Raw genomic sequence first — 16,713 nt, forward strand, 5'->3', positions numbered from 1 at the left:
CCAAACTCCTCTCCTTCATGCCCGCCCCCTCCTTTACCCTTAGAAAACCATTACTCAGGTAACATTTTCTGCAGCGTCACCTACCCTGAGCTTCATGTACCGAAGGATCTTAAATGCACAAATGAACATACACGAATCTAACATGATTAACGAGGTAAAACAAATCACAGCCTGTCCTCTAAGGGAAGGAAATATTAATGAACCGGTGGATAAGCACGTGGTTCATGAGTACCATACCTTCTCCTGACTTAATCATCCTTTCCCCTTTGAGTGTCTCCTTCTGAGTGGTACTGTGGGATTACTACTGGACAGGTGAGTTTTGCATCTCTAGGGCATCCATGCCGCTTCACATCAAGTTGGGCGTGTGTTTCTGAACTTTTGTTACCTCCTCCCTTCGACATCTCATGGTCACACAGGCTGGTGTGTTTCTTCCATGGGGGCTTTGTCTCTTCCATGCTAGATGGCTGCTTGTTTAATTACCAGCCTTTAAGACCCCAGATGCTATATCTTTTGATAGCCAGGCATCATCAGCTTCCTTCACCACATTTCCTATGTGCTTATGCACCATTATGTGCTTATGCACCAACTTGTCTTCAGGGATCTTGGACACTCTTCGTGATCGTCCAAAAGATGAGATGTGAAAAGTCCTTCAAGTCAGGTGATAAGGCACAGTCCTGCTCAGAATTGACCTGACCTCCCTATGCTCTGTTGACCCAGGACACCATTGACTATCTGATTGTGGTGTGTGTGTTTGTGTGTGTGTGCAGGAACATGTGTGTGTGATTTTATTATGACTGAGTGAAGGTTTACAGGGCAAATTAGTGTCCCACTTTACAGTTGATATGCATTCTGTGTCCTGTCATTGATTGTAATCACCACACTGTAAATTCACTTTTGCCAATTCATCTCTCGTTTGAATTTACATTCCTCCGCTTTCCTAGCCCTTCTGAACTTTGTCTCTGTGTAAATGCTGACATTTTGACCTCACGTCGTTGATTAGCCAATAGAAGCCCTACTTCCCTGAAATTATTGTGACCCCATTGAGACCTATTTTTATTTGGCTAAAAATCGAGCCTGTTCCAGATATCAAGGATTGCGAATGGCCATGGTGGAGTAGTGGTTATGCCTTGGGTTGCCATCTACAAGGCCAGCAGTTTGGGACCACTAGGGGTAAAGAAGGGCTTTCTACTCCTATAAAGAGTTACACTTGGAAATTCACAGAGCAGTTCTACCCTGCCCTACTGGGTGAGAATTGACTCGATGGCAGCAAGTTTGTTTTGTTTTATTTCGTTAAAAATGGAGGCACACGAGGAAAATCCGCTCTAGACCTCAAGGATTTCTAAGGAGCATAATCTCCATAGTCCTGGGGCTTCAGTACTCTTTATCCAAGAAGTAAGCCTGTTTCCTGTGTTTGTTTGTGATCGTTAGTTTTATTTCACATTTGTATCTCGGTCTATCGAGGACCTTGTCTGCAATTCCTTCCAGGCAGTTTGTTGTGCTGGCAGGACATCATCCAATTCTTCTGGATTCAGAGATGAGAAAGCTGATGTTCTGGGCCTTTACTCCATTGGGGTAATTGTTTCTCTACATCTTCAGTTTTCTTTAGTATCCTTACCTGGAGATGAGGAGAAACCGATCATGACACTTCAGTTGCTGCTCTCCAGCTATGAAGACCCCAGTCACTCTTCACCAAAGTAGGATGTAGAACATTGTCAAGTTTGCTATGCCTGTTGCTCTTGGTTTCCCCCATGGATACATTTTCAGTAAAGGTATGCATACATGTAGAAGTATCTGTCAAATATATGTAAGCACGTATATACAATCCTACTCTCCCTCCACACTGGTTTCCCCATGTGTGTTGATCCATGCATTTACTGGGAAATCACTATAGTTGAATGATGTATATAACAATGTCCCTCTATTACTGTTAACTGTTGCACTCCTGCCAGTGTTTTCTCTTGACTCCATCACTTTGGCTGACTTCACTCTTAATTGTATCTTGTCTTCTCCTTCACCCAAGTTTATATAAGCATAACCTCTCGTTTGTAATTTGCATTCCCACCACTTTTAACCCTAGCAACACTTGAAAGTGATTCTTTGAGTGTGAAAAGCTTTCCTTTTTATAACGTATCATCTAATAATGTTCCTCTAGGGTTGATTTATTTCAATCTGGAATATATATCTAGCAATGGGATTCCTGGGTCCTATTGACAGTCTGTTTTCTAATCAGCAGTTCATAGACTTAGTGTCAGACCAGCTCTGAGACTAAGTTCAATCTCTACCAGAAAATAGAAGAGAAGGAGCAATTACCAGATTATTTATGGTTCAGACACCAAAACCAGACCAGGACTAGTTCCTACCCCTTCAGAAGGCATTCCTCTTCCCGGCACCACCATTGTGCATCACAGGACACTACTCATCTTGCAGGGCTGTGTTGGCGCTCAAGGAGCTGGTTTCTGTTGTCATTGCAGCTGCAGCTAACTGCTGGGACTGAGCATCCTGATCCAAAGCAGCAAGTCTTGGCCACATGGGACCCTCTGCCTCCTAGGTCAGTGCTGTTCCACAAGATGGGACTCGGGGCTGGGGCATCCTGGCTTCCTAGTCACTGGGAAACATTGATAATAGTCTTATCATGAGACCATGGTAACTTAGTGTCTTCCTGGTTCAGTGACATAGGGAACCTCTTCGTGGGGCCGACGCTTCGTACATGGGGTCTCGCTTATTCTCACAGCGATCTTACAAGAAGCAGTGTTGCTCCCGTTTCACAGGTGAAGACACTGAGTCTCTGAGAGATGAGGGGTCGTTGATCAGGGCTACAAAGGAGAAGAATTCGGGACTTATTTGTTCTTTAAAATTGTTTTATTATTAGGAAGATCCATCATATAATTTGAAAACTAAAAATTTAAAGGAACAATTCCAGGCAATACAGGAGCATATCCTGGAAAGCAACTTCTAACATGTCAGGTACCCTGTTCCCTCCAAGAGATAACATTGTCTTAGAATCCTTTCTTTAAAATAATAATAACAAACCAAACAGGAACGTGCCCTGCACACTATTGTTCACCTCGTGTTTGTCTGTTTTTGCTCCACAGTAACAATATATCTTGGAGGTGTTCTCCTTGGTCGGGTTTACATTGATCACATTCTTGATCTCCTTTTCACTTAGGTTCTCAGTATTGAGTAGTAAAAGCACAGTGGGCCGGGTAGGTGGTTTGCCTTCGGACACCCACTTTCCTTCTCAGAGCAAATGCCACAACAAATTTTTTTGTTTGTCCTTCCTCAGACACGTGTCCGTTTATGAGAGGCAATGAGCAGGGTGGTTAAAACATGGACCCTGGCTGTTACAAAAGACAAAGGCGTTCATACCCAAGGAATCGACTTTGATGGTTACTAAGCAGATGAGAAGGAAAAATGAAACACGGTGACTGGCTATCAAAAGATATAGTGTCTGGGGTCTTAAAGGCTTGAAGGTAAATAATGGCCATCTAGCTAAGAAGCAACGAAGCTCACATGGAAGAAGCACACCAGCCTGTATGATCATGAATTATTGATGGGATCAAGTATCAGGCAGCTAAGCCCCAGAACAAAATCCTACCCAATATGAATGGCCGGAGGTAGACAATTGGACACACTCTCACAGAGGGGTCACAGGGAAAAGATGAGGCAGTATGGGTGCAGTATGGCACTGATGAAACACAGGATTTCTCTCTCATTCTTTGTTCTTCCTTCCCCCCACTATCATGACCTCAATTCTACCTCAAAAATCGGATTAGACCAGAGCATGCACACGGCTACAGATAAGAACTCACAACACAGAGAATGTAGGATAGATAACCCCTCAGGGCCAATAATGAGAGTAGAGATACTAGGAGGACTAGGGGAGGGTGGCGGGGAGAAGAGGGGAATTGATCACAAGGATCAACCTATAATCCCCTCCATGTGGGACGCACCACAGAAAAGTGGGTGGTGACTGACAGTAGATGATATAAGATATGAAAATAATAATCTATATCTCTTATCAATGATTTGTGAGGGAAGGAAGGAGGAGGAAGAAATTGGGACCTGATATCAAGGGCACAAGTGGGAAGAGATTGCTTTGAAAATGGTGATGGCGGTATATGTGCAAATGTGCTTGACCCACTGGATGAATCGTGGATTGTGATGAGATGCAAGAGCCCCCAATAAAAGTATTTTTTTAAATCAAGGAGTAAAGAAACAACATGGGGTAGAAAAGAGTTCCCTTGGGTGAAGTGGAAGATAGCATTCCATAAGAGGGAGGGGAGAAATCAAATGAGGACAGCAGGGCAAGCTACTGAGTGTTTTGGTAAGTAGTTTAAGTTGTTATGTACCAATTGGATGATCTGAAATGTAAATCTCCACTTAATTTATTTTGAAAAATATTAAAAGAAAGAAAGAAACATGGACCCTGGAGTCAGATAATTTTAGGTTTGGAGGCTGCCTCCGTTACTCTTTTAACCCAGAAATTGGTGAGCCTTTGTAGAGATAGTTAGTGGAGAAGATTGTATTCAAGCCACAGACTTCAAAGCGCCTAAGCAGGAGGCTTTCTGACCCACTGAATTGCCTCTCTCTCTCCCCTGCTTTTGCATTCAGGAAGATAAAGGCCCTTTGGCTCTTAGTTGCCCCACAACTCACTGCCATCAAGTTCATTCCTGACCATACTAACCCTTGAGGACAGAGTAGTGCTGCTCCTTAAGGTTTCTGAGACTGTATCTTTACAGGAAGAGAGCCTCATCTTTCTGCCGTGGATTGGCTGGTGAGGTTGAACCTCTAAGCTGTGGTTATCAGCCCAATGCATAGGCCACTGTGTCATGAGTTTATCTTAAATAAGAGCCCTTGTTGGTTACTGGGCATTCCTATTAGCTCATTTCTATAAAGCCTCACATCATAAAAATAACGAGCTGAAAATTCATTTAAATTCAAAAGCATTGAGAAAAGTTAACCTGAAAAGATTATTACATGGTCAAAGTTGTTTTTGTTATTTGCTTCTAAAACCAGTCAAGTACACTAAAGTTGCAGGCATTTTTTTGTGTGTGTGGTTAAACTTGGATGTGAAGGTGGAGAGAAAAAGCTCATAAAATCATGGACAAGGGGTGTGTTATATGAAAGTGAAGCAAGAGCCTCGTGAGGGACTTGGATATTTTAACGTTTCATCTGAGAAATATTAATGTCTATTTCTCTAAGTAATTAGAATTTATTAAGCATTCAGATGCTACTGTCAACAGCCACGTGCCTCTCTGGCCTCTGGTTCCAGCTCTGTGCTGCACTTTCATATGAAAATCTCTTGATTTATTAATAATATTGTATGTCCAGCCTTGTTCTCGTTTCATTCGTATTCTTGTTTTAAAAAACCCCTTTGGTCATGTGACAATCATCCTGTTAGCTGGGAGAAGGAGAAGGCTACGGCCTGCTGTGAAGAGTCAGCTTCAGGAACCCAGGGGCCATTCTACCTTGTCCTGTCGGATTGCCAGCAGGTGAATCACCTCAATGGCGGTGATGTTGGTTTTCAGTCATGAGAATTTGCATTGCAGCTCTTTGTTTCCTCTAACCTTCAGGACTCTGGGGGCCCCATTGCAACTGCAACCCAACTTGCCACCAATTGTGTATCATTTGTTTGTTCTGTTAGAGAAAATGTTTGAACTGATCAGCACCCAACAGTGTGCTGATTTTAAGAAAAAACACTTTTGGGAGGCAAATTTACATATAATAAAGGAAATATGTTTCAAGTGGGGAAGAGGGCTCAGCCTTTGGTGGGCTACACCTGCAGTCTCTTCTTTACCTTGGCTTTTGCTGGTTCAGAGCCATCCCTCTCTCACGCATTATTGTGCTTCAGCATTGCTGCCTGAAGTCAACCAGTTCTCTATCACAAGGAATTGATGAAGGGTTTCTGGCCAACTTACAGATTTGGTAGCTGAGTGGCACAAATGATCTACCTCGTAGCCACAAGGTTGGGGAGAGAGCCTCCAAAGACAGACCTGGTGACTTGGTCTTGAAAGAACAGACTTTTGAAAACCCCAGACCAGTTATGCTCCACATGTGAGTTGCCATGAGTTGGAATCACCTCCACAGAAATTGACAAGAGCAACCTGTACGTCAGATTATGCCAAGCCTGGGCTCAGTCAGTTGTGGCCAGGATGGCAGTTAAGAAAACGTGTGTCAATTTATGTCCATAGACCTTTCAAAAGGAGAAAGGTTTGGTGGTCTCAGCTCCTGTAAACACTCAGTCTCCGTTACTCCATATGGCATTAACCATAAACCCTTATCGAAGAACTGTTATTACACTGTGGCTCCATACTTAAACTCATGAAGTGATCACTGAAGAGCTGGGTGCTAGAGAAAAGTGTGGGGGAAGAAATCAGATAGTGCCCTGTGATCAGCAACAATAGCATCTAGCATGTAGTGTCTTAACAACTTGTCTTAACAAGCAACCATCTAGGTGAAGTGCCAAAGTAGTCGTGTGATCCAAGGATTTGGAATAGTAGACTCTAAGATTAGAGGAGGGAATTATATTAGAGTTTAAATTCTGAAAACCTGGTTAGCAGAAGGCTAAGGATGACAGTGAAAGCCCCCTCCGTTTGCGTAGACCTTCTGTGCGTTGAGCCTCTAGTTAATTCCCTCAGTTGATTGAATACCCGTGTAAACAATCTGGTCCACAGACAGGGTGAATTGGAAAGTGAATCACTGAGATAAGGGGTCAACAAATTTTTTTATATTCATTAGCCATCGTGGTACATAACAATAATTTAAAAATTATTCAAGAGCTATAAAATATATTTATAAATAAGGAAAATTTTAAGTAATACTATAAATGAAAGTATCATGGTGTTATCTTCATTTTCAATTTTACATCATAGTCACATATCCTTGCTGAAGGAGCTGCATAGAACTTATAAGTTAGAGTTTTCTGACCCCTGCTGCAGATTGCTTTTAATTATTTTAGATATTAACATTTTCCCCCCTTGATCCATTTTTTAATACTTTTATTGGGGCTCTTAAATCTCTTATCACAATCCATACATTTCTCCAGTGTGTCAGGCACATTTGCACCTAAAAATGCCATCATCATTTTCAAGTCTCTTCCCACTTGAGCCCCTGATATCCGCTCCCCATTTCTTCCCCCCACTTCCCCTGGGAATCTCCTTCATGAGCCCTTGATAAATTACAGATCATTTTGTCCAAATCTTATATCGTCCTCCATCGCCCCTCACCCACTTTTCTGTTCTTTGTCTCCCTGGGAGGGGCTTCAAGGTTGATCCTTGCTTTTGACCCATTTTTAACCTGTCCTAGTTTTTAATTACTTTTGCAAGGAGACTGTTCGGTTCTATTTTATGGTTGCTATATTTTCCCATTTTGTATGATTTTTATAAGAAATTCTGGATAGGTAAACATATAGCTCAATCGGTTTCTCTGACTACACTAGAAGACACAGGGGGACAGGGGATGCTAGTACTGATGGATGCAAGAATGTTGAAAATACTCCAACGTGGATTGTGGCAAAGATCGCACAATTCTTGATGTTTGAATCACTAATGTGTGTGATGTATGAGTTATATGTTAATACAATGTTAAAATACTAAAATTAAAAGATAAAGAAATAATCTTAAAATGGAAACACATTAAAAATTAAATACAAAGTTAGTCGATTTAGAAAAATGAGAATTGGACATTCACTTTGAACTGTAGCAGTGACTCAAGATCTACAGTGAAGAATTATTTATAAACTATTTGGACTTGTTCATTTTTTCCAAAGAAATTTGAAGAGATTTAATAAAGTCATAGACAACAGAAAACTTCAAAGAAAGATCAGCATTTTCCTTCTTAATCACACATACTTCCAGTCCCCTGTTCTAAAGCTGGTCAATGTTTTCAATTATTTCTCTACATATGTAGGCTGTGAGCTTGTATTTTAATTTTTTCATATTGGTATAAAATTAATATTGTCTTGTGTTATTTGCTTAGGGGAAACAAAATATATAAGAACTGTTTTGAAAATTTGTTCTTATTTAAATATTCCTGAAACCACTCACCTCATCTCTCTCCACTGGAGTGAGGCACTATCCTGCCATTTCTAATAATCACTGAGTGTAGATGGATGCCTCTCTGATGTTGAATTTTGGTCCGATTTTGAAGGTTACATAAATGAACCTATACTTTTCTTCAATATCTTGTTTGAGAGATTGTTCTGTAGTTGATGTTGCTGTCAGGGGCCATCAAGTCATTCCTACTCCCAGCTCCCCAGAAGGAAACACACCACCTGGTCCTTCCTGTGCCATCCTCCCACTTGTTCGTAGGGTGGAGTTCGCAGTGACACAGTCACTGTCAATCAATCTCGCAATCTCGTCTACGGCCTTCCTCGGTTTGACAAAGACTCACCATCCTTGCCTCTAAGGAGCATTCTGGCCGTCCTTCTTCCAGGATTGGTCTGTTCGTTCTTCTGGCAGTCCATATACTTTCAATAATCTTCTCCAACACCGCGGTTCAAGTGCGTTGGATTTTCTTTGGTCTTCCATTTTCAATGTGCAATTTTCACATGCAGAGTAGACCATTGGGAAGACCTTGGTTTAGGTCAAGCCCACCTTAGTCCTCAGAGTATAATCCTTGCTTCTCAATGCTTTAAACAGGGGTTGTAGAGATTGACCCAAAACAAAGTGTAGCTTGGTCACTTGACGGCTGCTTCCATGAGTATTGATTATGGATCCAAGCAAGATGAAATCCTTACCAACTTCACATTTTATTCCATTTATCCCCTGCTACATATTGGTCCAGTTATGAAGATTTACGTTTTCCTTTCATTGAGTTGTAACCCATGCTGAAGGCTTCTGCCCTTGAACTTTATCAGCAAATGTTTGAATCCCCCTCACTTTCGCCAAACAAGGTTGTCACCTGCATAGCACAGGGTATTAATAAAGATTCCTCCAGTCCTGATGTGCAGGCTTATTCAGGTAATCTAGCCTCTCTGAGTGCTTGCTCAGCATACAGACTGAGTAAGTAGGGTTAGAGGATGCAGGCCTGACACAAACCTTTGATGATGTTAAAGCACACAGTGTGCCCTTGTTCTCTCTCCTGACTTCCTCTTGAACCAGGCACAGGTTGTGCACGAGCACAGGGAAGTGTTCTGGAATTCCCGTTCTTCACGGTGCTACCCACAGTTTGTTCTGATCAAGTTTTTTTTACTGTTGGTCTTTCTCATATAGTCTCTTAGAGTTCTAGTTCAATTCAACAAGTTTCATTGTGGATGTTTTGGTTTGTTTGTTCGTTTGTGTAGACTGCTAGTGGTAAACAGCGCTATGCTTCCAGTTCTGACCCCATGATTTCAACACTGGATATGGGCTTCCAGCCCCTGGGCTTAAGTAACATCACCACATAGCATTGTCATTACCTCCTAGGGATGGATGGTAATAGCTTCTTACTACAACTGAATTGTTGGTCATCTCTACTAATTTAAAGTTTTTGCTTACAATTCTTCTGCTTTGCATTGAACTATATTGCCTGTGACTTTCCTGTCTAAAACTCTCATTCAAGGAAATGAAGGAAAACGAACCTACTAAAAATAATAAATAAAATGGACGTAGTAGATTGTTCCTCTAATAATTTTGGTTTATCTCATCAATTTTCATCTTCTTTTGGCTTTTTTCCTTCCAGTGGAGTTTGTTTTACTATCATGTTTCATTTTATTATTGTAAGCTTCTGCTACAACGTTACAATTTCCACAATCTCTTCCGGGATGGCAGTGTGTTCTTTTCTTTCCTGGTAGAAGGAGCCTTGTTTATGTCCTCAAGTTTCAGAACCAGTATTTACCTCTGATTTCAGAGGTATGCAGTTAGCTCTAATCACCAGATATTTCTGGAGTTGTAGCACGAATGGACTTTCTTCTTGTTGACCCACCCACCACTATTGGCAGAGCTGAGAGAAAAACGAAAAATAATACTCTTCAATAAAATTCTAATTTCAGGAACATTTGAGCAGTTAAGTTGTACTTAACGAATGAAAGAAGAATCGGAGGGTCAACAAAAGAAGGTGCTTTCGCAGTGTTTGTGTGAATAGATCTACACACAGAGTAATAAGGTCAATCCAATTAACTTGCTAGTAAAGATTCCAAATGGGATCTTATACCCAAACATAAGCTCTTTGTGCTTCCCTACTAAACCAAGTTACAAGATCACAGTGCCTTGCTGGTTTCTGATGTTGAATATGAATGTCATAGGACCATCAACTATCTACGCTTTCATCAGTTGTGGATTCATCAGATACATATATAGAGAGAGTTACATCACTCAGAAGTGCCAGACGGCGTCAATTGCTGATACACAAAGTTCTGCTCTTATCGGAAAAGACAATGAGAAAGCATCGTGTCTTATGAGGAATGAGGCGGTCCTAATTTTCCTTTTGTGCACCACATTTGAACGTTCTCTTTCTCATCTGTGATCATTAGAATTTCTGTCAGCTGGACCTGTTTGTGTGAAAATAGAGTTAGAGTCCAACTTATCGATCAGGTGTAAGTCCCATGAGCCCTCTTCTGGGTTGTCGTCTCTATTATAAGAGGAATCCTGTGCAGAAGCGTGCTTTGTCTTGCCCATTTCCCTTTGTCCACTTCTGGATTCTACATCTGGTTTGTCAATTTCCTGTTAGGTCATCTACTGATCACACTAACCATCCGTGGAATGTCAACTTGTATTGATTCATCCCAACTCAGATTCATGCAGCGCTGCCTTCCCCACCCGAGACCCTCTTCCTGCATCTTCCTCTTTCATGTCCATCAGTTCCCGTAGCTCTATGAGACAGGAGAAGTCTCCCGCTTATATATGACCAATGAACTTGAACCAAACTGGACTTACCTGCTTCTATAGCTGTTTAGGCAATTGTGGATATAAATCACTATTTGTCCATACATGTATCATACAAGTATCCTTGGTCTTGCTTCTCTAGAGAACCCTGGTGGCATAGCGCTTATGCATTGGCTGCTAAGGTCAAGGTCAACAGTTCAAAACCACGTGTTACACCACAGCAAAAGGAAGAAACATTTTAATGCAATAATGAATTACCGTCTCTGGAACACAGAGGGGAAGCTTACCCTGTTGTAGAGGGTTGTTCCGCATCAGAGTTGACTTGACGGGACCAGGAGAGGTTCTAAAGAAACAGAATGAGAAAAGATGAGTTGTCTAAATTGGTTCTGATGTCTGATGCAAGCCCTAAAGCTACTGTACATACCCCACATCTCTCGGTAAGTTTTGAGAAATCTATCACTACGAACCAAGAAGGTGTTTTCATCCCTGGCCCTGATGGCACAGTGATCATCCTCTGTGCTACAAAACACAAGAGCAGAAAGGTCAAACCAAGGGCAGCTCCCCTAAGAAAAGACCAGGTTTTCTTCTCTCATGAAGAATTACAGTCTCAGAACCCACAGGAGCAGGTCTACTCTGTCCTGTAGGGTCCCCATGCGTCCAAATGACTGAGTTTGGGATGTGTGCCGATAATGGTGCTTAGGCTGTATCTGGAGCAAGACACCGCTGCATGGGCCCAGGAAACACCTCCCACGGTTTATGGCCTCCAGACCTCTACCTAGACTTAACTCATAGCAAGTTCCCAAAGTGAAGCCCAGGTGTTGGGCCAGGAACAGCTATGCTCTACCCCCCAAAAATATTCTAGAATTCCTTAACTTGTGCAGACAGAAACCTGCAGACTATGTGTCAGGATCGTTATAAAGGTTGTGCGATTATTGTGCAAGGAACATAAACTCTGATAAGTCTCAGTTTATTGATATGGCCCACTCAGCACAGATTCTCTGTCCAGTATTGGAGCTTGCGGGGTTGATGTAGTCATTCATTGGTTGGCCATCTACAGTAAGTCAAGCAGACGTATCAGACCTACAGTAGCATTCCCTAGGAGAGGGATCCAAAGGCTCAGGGAAAATGGCATGGGAGAGTGGACTTCTCAGAATAAAGCCATGGACGCAAAATCTGAGAGCCATGAGGGCACGCCTGTGAGCAGAACTGTAAGGAGCACATTTATGGAAGCAGCCCCAGCAGGGGGTCTGCAAAGGGAAAGCAAACAATTAAGCTGAGTGTGGTTTTCTGTTTGTTTGTTTTCCTTCAACAAACCTCTGCAGGCATAAGGCAACGTGACAACATATATGAAACTTTAAAAGAAATAACTGCCAAGCAAGGATCTTAAATCCAGCAAAATATGAAGAAGAAATAAGGGCATTTTCAGTCAAGGAGAATTCCAGAAATCCAAAGCAGCGGAATGAGTTATAAAAAAATACGAAGGCTATTCTATGGATGGAGAATCACAAGGAAGAGCAAACATAAACCTGAGATCAATGAGCAAGGCAGTCCCCACCAGACAGTAACCAAGGTGAAGCAGTTCTGCAAATATGACACAAGACTGAAAAGAGAGAGCTACAAATATCAATCTGCAATGGAGACAAACACGAAGCAAATAGGGGGAGAAAAGTACATGCAAAGAAACTGTATGGAGAGGAAGGCAAGCAGTACACAAGAGAAACATGACCATCTTACACTAGATAAGAAAATAACTATCAAGGGAATGTCGTAAGAAATAGGAAAGAAACCTCATCAAAATGAAGAAAACCACAAAAGCCAACTCAGTAGTAAAATAACAGCAAACCAAGAAGGACAAGAAAATCCACAAGCACAAGGAATCCAGCACAGAAATTTATGTAAAACCAACTTACATAGACATCCTCTCCAAATGACTTCAGGTGCCTATCCAGGTGCAGAACGCAAGTCAGCACCGCCGAGGCATGTGCTTGCTGTGCCTGAAATAAACCTTCCAGGCTTGTAAGGCTCTGAAGTCCAGTAGCCTCCGAGTCAAATTGTAACCAGGGTCACTAAGGGCTACTGCATATTACATAATGATCTTTCGCCCTAGTCATGGTTCTGGTTAGCCACTTGGGGAGGCTGTCCCTATCCTTGGCCTGGGGACCCCGAGCATCTGTGTCGCTGGAGGTCGGTCACTGGCCGGAGCCCTAAGGCCAGTTGAAAGTACTCCCCGAGAGCAGCATGTCTCGGATCAGCGTCTCAACGGGTGTCTTGCCCACCAGGCGCATGAAGAACAGCTGAGAGATGAGTGAGGCTGGGACGGCGCGCAGGGCAGGCAGACGCAGCAGCAGGCGGCCGAAGCACTGGGGCTGGGCTGGGTACTGGGTCAGCATGTACTCGGTCAGGGCCACCTGCGCCTTCTCCTGCAGCCTCTCCACGTGTGCTGGGTCTGAGAGGCCACAGGCATCAAGAGTAAAGAGCGCGATGGCCTTGAGGCAGCCATACTCCGCCGAGTCCACCTGCAGGCGGCCCAGCTTGTCCACTTGCTCCTGGAAGGCGCGCACCTGGTCCATGAAGGCCACCGCCCGCTCGGCGGCCATGGGAGCGGTGTGCAGCCCGGCTGCGGCCAGCAGAGGCGCAGTGTGCAGGGTCAGGGCGGCCTCCGCCGCGTTCAGCAGGAACAGCTCGCTCCAGCTGAGCCGCAGCAGGGCCACCTGGTCGGCCACGGGCAGCTCGGGGAAGAAGGGCGCGTGGCGCGCCCACTCCAAGGTGCTGAAGAGCAGCCGCGCCGCCAGCTCCACACACGTTATCGATGCCCAGCACCGCGCCCGCGCCGCCCGGGCCGAAGGCGCTCGCCGCGCCCGTGCCAAAGTGGCCGGCCACCGCCAGGTAGGGCTTGGCGCGCAGCAGCTGTGCGATCAGCTCCCACACTGGCTGGCCAGGGAAGAGGTCTCCGCCCACCGCCTCCGCCAGCGCCAAGCCCGGGGGGGCTGCCGGAGACGCGGCGCCAGGACCTGGCGGCGAGTGGGGGCTGCGGCCCCGCTGCACGGCCTCTTTGCGCATGCCGACCGGAACACTTCTTGAGGCAACAGTACTGACACTGGTTCCGGTGGTGCTGGTCAATCTGGCAGTCACGGTTGGACCTGCAGGTGTAGCTGAGGTTGAGGAGTATGCTCCGCTGGAAGAAGCTCTTGCAGCCCTGGCAGGTGAGGACGCCCTAGTGCTTGCGCTCGCCTTGTCCCCGCACACCACACAGTCCACCTGCAGCCCCTGCCGCTCCTCGTCGCCCTGCTCAGCGTCGCTGGTGGCGCCCGGGGGCGAGGCCGAGTCCTCGGTGGCGCGCGGGTAGCCACCCACCTTGTCCACGCCATTCGCGTCTCCACCGCCGCCGGGGCCGCCCCAGCCTCCGGCCACCATGGCCATAGCCCCCGGGCCGCGGGTCCGGGGCGCCCCCGCTGCGCGTCGCTCTGGGGGTACCTCTCTCGGCGCAGGGGTCGCTAGCCGGCGCGCATCCGGTCCCGACGCACGGGGGCTCCCGCGGAACCCCCCAAAAAAGTTTTGCAGCACCAACTTCTGCGGCCGGTGTGCGCGCCGGCGGAACTGGTCGGGCCGGTTCCAGGCCAACTTTCCCACGCGTGCGCGGGCCCGGGGCCGGGGGAGGCGCACTGGCGTTGAGGCCCGGGGGCCCCGGGGGCAGGAGCCCGGCCGCCCAGGGCCTCCGGCGGGGGCGCGCGGGCCATGGGCCGGCCCGAGCCGCGGCGGGGGCCACAGCCAACTTCGCGGGCCGCCCCGCGCACTCCGGAGGCTGGGGCCAAACTTTGGCCACAAGTTGCCCGGGCGGCCGCGGCGCGGGGAAGGGGCGGCGGGCGCGCGCCAGGGCCTGACGCTGCGCCTCCCAGGAACCCCTGCGCCCCTTGCCGCCGCTGCCGCCGCTCGCGGCCTGCAGGTCAGCATGCCTCGCCCTCCTAGCGGCCCCTGGCCTGGGCCTGCGCAGGGCCAGAGCCTCGCTCTCACGCCGCCCTCGCCACTGCCTCCGCCGCCCCTGCGCCTGGCCTGGCGCTGCAGCCAGTTTGACAAATATGGATTTCTCTTTTTTCTTTTAAACGTTTTATTAGGGGCTCATACAACTCTTACCACAGTCCATACATATACATACATCAATTGTGTAAAGCACATCTGTACATTCTTTGCCCTAATCATTTTCTTTTCTTTCTTTTTTTTCCTTTCTTTTTTTACATTTTATTAGGGACTCATACAACTCTTATCACAATCCATACATATACATACATCAATTGTATAAAGCACATGCATACATTCCCCGCCCCAATCATTCTCAAAGCATTTGCTCTCCACTTAGGCCCTTTGCATCAGGTCCTTTTTTTTTCCTCCTCCCTCCCCTTTCCCCCCTCCCTCATGTGCCCTTTGTAATTTATACATCGTTATTTTGTCATATCTTGCTCTATCCCAAGTCTCCCTTCCCACATTTTCTGCCGTCCCTCTCCCAGGGAGGAGGTCACATGTGGATCCTTGTAATCAGTTCCCCCTTCCAACCCACTCACCCTATACTCTCCCAGCATCATCCCTCACACCCTTGGTCCAGAAGATATCATCCACCCTGGATTCCCTGTGCCTCCAGCCCTCATATTACCAATGTACAACCTCTGCCCTATCCAGCCCTCTAAGGTAGAATTCGGATCATGGTAGTTGGGGGGAGGAAGCATCCAGAATCTGGGGGAAAGCTTTGCTCTTCATCGGCACTACCTCGCACCCTGACTGACCCATCTCCTCTCCTAAACCCCTCTCTGAGGGGATCTCCAGTGGCCGACGCTTGGGACTTGGGTCTCCACTCTGCACTTCCCCCTTCATTCATTATGGTATATATATATATATATATATATATATATATACACACACACGCACACATATTCTTTTTTTTTTTTGCATGATGCCTTATACCTGGTCCCTTTGGCACCAAATATGGATTTCTTAAATTGGTTTTCCAACCTATTTAGTCTTGACGGGGATACGTCTACTACCCGTACTAATCCATGGTCTGAAATAGCAAAGATAATATTAAAGTAGCACCTAAAGTAGATGACATGCTGGATAAAGGAGATGCTCTTGGCAATCGTATATTTGATATTTTCCAGGAGTTTTGTGAAAATGACAAGTATAGCGAAGCTGGTTGGCTGGTCCTTCATACGATGGAAAGTGTTATTAAGGAGAGGGATGATCTCAGAGCCTCAAAAGCACGCCTCACATGCAGACTAACAGATTTGAAAACTTCCATCTGTGCTACAAAGGAGAGCCTTCTCTCCTCTAGTAAAAGAGCTGACATTGCTGAGAACCAGGTCCAGAGTCTCATTATACGAGTGGCTGAATGACAACGGCAGCTGAATTGCAGATCTAGAGTAGTGTCTGAAACCAAAGTAAGGGCATTCATTGGGAAAAGTTGGGACCCTGAAACATGGGATGGGAACATAGGGGCTGATGATCCGGAAGTAGAGGATATTGAGCCCTTAGAAACACCTGAGCAGATTAGCCAAACGATTCAAGTTGATAGGCCAGGTGGGGCTGCATCAGTAGCATTACCTGAGGAAGATGCCTCGCAAGGTATTGCTGAGAGCACCCAGGAAACACCCTCAGCACCCATTATTTCCACTAGACCTGTCACTAAAATGAAGTCTCAGAAACCTCCTAAAGGTGAGGTTGAGAAGATTATCCAAGAAGAAGTGCGCTACACACATAAAGACCTGCTTGAGTTCTCAAATACGTACAAGCAAAAGCCTGGAGAATACCCCTGGGAATGGTTACTCAGGGTGTGGGATACTGGTGCACGAAATGTAATATTAGACCAGTCTGAGTTTCTGGATATGGGACCCCTAAGCACAGACTCTTCTTTCAATGTCTCTGC

The 16,713-nt window shown here is 45.6% G+C and overlaps 1 pseudogene; it reads right to left on the reverse strand.

Moving 5' to 3' along the window:
- Positions 1-13,006: 13,006 nt before the first annotated feature.
- LOC142436334 (nuclear receptor subfamily 2 group F member 6 pseudogene) lies at positions 13,007-14,222 on the reverse strand (annotated as a pseudogene).
- Between the last annotated feature and the right edge of the window lie 2,491 nt (positions 14,223-16,713).

This window comes from Tenrec ecaudatus, unplaced genomic scaffold, assembly GCF_050624435.1.
Source record: "Tenrec ecaudatus isolate mTenEca1 unplaced genomic scaffold, mTenEca1.hap1 Scaffold_222, whole genome shotgun sequence".
Lineage (NCBI taxonomy): Eukaryota > Metazoa > Chordata > Mammalia > Afrosoricida > Tenrecidae > Tenrec > Tenrec ecaudatus.